Source organism: Lupinus angustifolius, chromosome LG15 (genome assembly GCF_001865875.1).
Source record: "Lupinus angustifolius cultivar Tanjil chromosome LG15, LupAngTanjil_v1.0, whole genome shotgun sequence".
Lineage (NCBI taxonomy): Eukaryota > Viridiplantae > Streptophyta > Magnoliopsida > Fabales > Fabaceae > Lupinus > Lupinus angustifolius.
The window spans coordinates 16,742,965-16,746,870 of record NC_032023.1 but is presented as its reverse complement, the minus strand read 5'-3'; positions in this window follow the sequence as shown (position 1 = coordinate 16,746,870).

The following is a 3,906-nucleotide window of genomic DNA, read 5'->3' as shown; positions in this document are numbered from 1 at the left end:
CTTTTGCTGTAGATCTAAATATGCAACAAACAAAATTAAATATAAAAGCAAAAGGAATGAGATTTAGGTTGAAAATACTAAAATGAAAAGCAAAAAAAAGACAGTAGATAATGAAGAATGGATGTGGAGAACCTATTTTTAAATGCTTTTAAGTGTTCTTGAGGATATGCTTAGATTAGTGAGTTTGAAGGGAAAGAGAAAAGAGATAGTTTTTCATTTATAAATTAAAAAGGAAAAAAAATACAAAATATGAAGGAAGGAAAAAATACAAAACAGTGCACAATGTTGAACATTTTTATAGTGAGAACAAATAGTAACATTCGTTTTCAAAGAAGAAGAAGATAACACAGTGTTGAAGATGTCATTTTTATGAAGAAGAAAAACTTAAAAGAAATGTCAAAACCACTAATAATGAAATGAAATAATAATGCAAAGTAAATAATGCAACCTTCAAATGGTAACCTTTGGTTTTAAACCTTGTTTATTAAAGAAGAAGGTAACACTCTGAAAAGTAATAAGACAACCTTCAAATGATAATCTTCTTTTTTAAACTTTGGTTTTTGAAGAAGGTAACACCCAGAGAGAAGAGTAATAATGCAACTTTCAATGAAGAGGGTGAGAGAAGATTAATAATGCAATAAATGAATAGTGAATAGGAAAACTGAAAAAACATGTTATACATGTAAAGAAACTACCGCCTTTGTCCTTTTATTTCATCTTTTTAAGATGGAAATTAAAATATTGAGAAACAATTCTACTTCTATTTCTATATATTAATTGAATCGGCTGATATAATACATAAAATAGGTTTCATCTTTACTTAACATTTGGCTTTTGTAGGGGTAAACTTATAATTCAATAATAATTGTCTTTCAAAAGAAAAAAATTTAAAAAATATCATAATATTATATTAAAACAATAAAATAATGTATCATTCATTTCATTTGTTACAAAAGCAGAATTGTTTCTTAATAAATGAAGTGAATGATACATTATTTTATTATTTTAATAACATATGATGTTTTTAAAAAAAATTCTTTGGATTATTGGATTATAAATTTACCCCTACAAAAATCTAGTGTTAAATAAAGATGAAATTTATTTTAGATATTATACCAATCTTTTAATTAATATATAGATATAGAATTAGCAGTAGATAACAAATTTAGGATGTTTTGAAATAAGTAGAGTAGAGTCTATATTTTTAGATCGACCGAATTATAACTCGTGGATTTTTGAGTGGATTATCAAACTCAAACAATATTCTTCGTTAACTCGAACAGAGATTATTGATATACATATTATATATATAAAGGAAAGTGAAACTTTAAATCTATTTAAAATAACAATTTTAATAATACAATATATAATTATTTCTTAAAAATATGTTATATATATATATAAATACAAATTTAAAGAATATTGTTCGACTCATTTATTTAATGATTTTAATTTTTAATTAAAGTTCTATTTATTTGACCCATAAATTAAATTATAAGCTAAGTTCAGTTTTAAAAGAAAACAGAATTGATTGGTTTAATTGTCAGCCTTAAGTTTCATTTCTTTTCTATCTCTGGGAATAAAAGTTAGTGAAATCGTTTAAAATTTTATTTGGAAGTACAAATCTCATTTACCAAAATAAATAAATAAATTTCTTCAACCGCTCACATTCCACCTTTATTCTGCCTTCTCCAGTTAATAATAATAATAATAATAATAATAATAATAATAATAATAATTAACTGTTTGAATCTCACCTACAATTAATAATAATGATATTTATTTATTTTATGAAAATTAGCATACTGTTATAACAAGTCCAATAATATTCTGTCTCTACGTTACTATAAAAAAATTTGCGATGCGTGTCAAGATATAACAATACGTGTGTACTTCTTGAAGCGACAACACTTCAAAATTAATCAAACAAGTATACCAAATCTAATTCCTAATTAGTAAACATAAGCGCGTCATAAAATCTTCTTGCAGCTTGATCCTTCGCTACGTCTACGTGTAGTTCTGCCATGCACTGCATAGTGCATACACCACCAAAACAACACCAAATTATGTAAAAGATCCTAACCCACGTAAGATTCAAAGTTTGTTGGTGTTTTGGACACCATACAACAATAACATAACAACATTCACATTGTAAACATATATATTATTCAACTAATTAAGATATGGTAGCTACATCACTATATATTTGAGGAAATTAACATTCATAACCAAGCTTACAATTTCATGCCAAGTAGTTACCAAAAGCAGCAGTGACGTGATCATCTATTTATATGTTATAGATATGTGATTAAAATAACTTAAGACCGTAAATTAAAAATAAATACACAGATTTTGTGACGCATGATTGTTATCTAGTTCCCCGCAACGCAACTAAGATTAGGATCCTATACCATAGATCTACGTACAGTTGATAACTATATGTCGGAAACGCAAAGGGAAATCATGTTCATAGACAATAAGATTTTAAAAGTTATAGCGTTCATTATTTAATTGTTGAGATTATGATATTTTGACTTGGGTTTAATGCAACTGAGTGTTAGATAAATTAAGATATGCATGTCTAGACATCAACCAAAGAGAGAAAAAAATACATTTGTGCCATATTCTTCTATAAATTATTTATCGGGAATATCTCAAGGTTGAAAGTACTTGAATGAATATCACCGGTATTAGTTACAATTTGCATAATTCTCATTTTTATATTAGTTTAAAATCACTTTACAATTTTAAATTATATAATTTTCTTTAAATTAAGGAAGTTATAATATAGAAATAAAATTTAAAATATAAAACAAATATAATATAATTTACCCTGCAATAAATTTTAATGTTCAAATGATAGATTGAAAACTTAGACATTTTTGAATTTGGGAATTCTAACTTAACCAGAGCATAAAGGAGATTTTTCAGCTGGTAGGAGAGGACATAAAAGGATAAAGGAAGTAAAATCTTATTGCACATTTGTACGTCCTTGTTTTGTCTAGAGTTGTGTTTGGTTTAGAAAGAAAAAAGATGAAGAAAAAATGAGTAGAAAATATGTTAATTTTTTAGTTGTATAGTGAAATAAAAATGAATAGAAAGTTGAGAGGAAATAATATATTATTATTAATAATAACATATTTTTTGTTACTAACCAGAGTATCATTTTATCTTATAAGTAATGAAGTAAAGTAATTTATTTTGGGGTATATGATTATTTCTCATAATAAATGTATTTTTATTAATTATTAATAATGTGTTGATTGTTTTCTTTGGAATTTTAGAAAAGTAACGACATTATGATTAATATGAAATACAAAGTTTTAAATATATAACTAGCAAGTTACCCGTGCCTTTGCACAGGACGGTATTTTTTTGCCGCATGATTAAAAACACATATTACATGTGCATTTATGATTAAAAATATGTATGTTGCTAGTGCATTCGCATGATTAAAACCATATATGTTACCGGTGCATTCATATTGTTAAAAATTATTAATTATATATAAAATCATATGGTCAAACCAAACGGTTTAAATCGGATAAACTTAATATGGGACATATTCTGGTTTAACATCTTGCTCGACTTTCCTAACATTGTTTTTTACACATATATAACATAATATATTTAGTACTATCCTATTAATAAAAAAAATCATCAATAAATTTATAATTTTATTATTATTTGATTCTAAAATAAGATTAGTATAAAAATAAATATTATTATTTGACTCTAAAATAACTACAAACAATATGTTATGATTCATATTATTATTATTATTATTTTAATATTGCTATAGTAACATTATATTTTAATATTGCATAGGTAATCATATTCCTTTTATTTTTAAATAAATCACATGTCATGAGGGCTTGAGAGATTGACACATGTCATGAGGGCTTG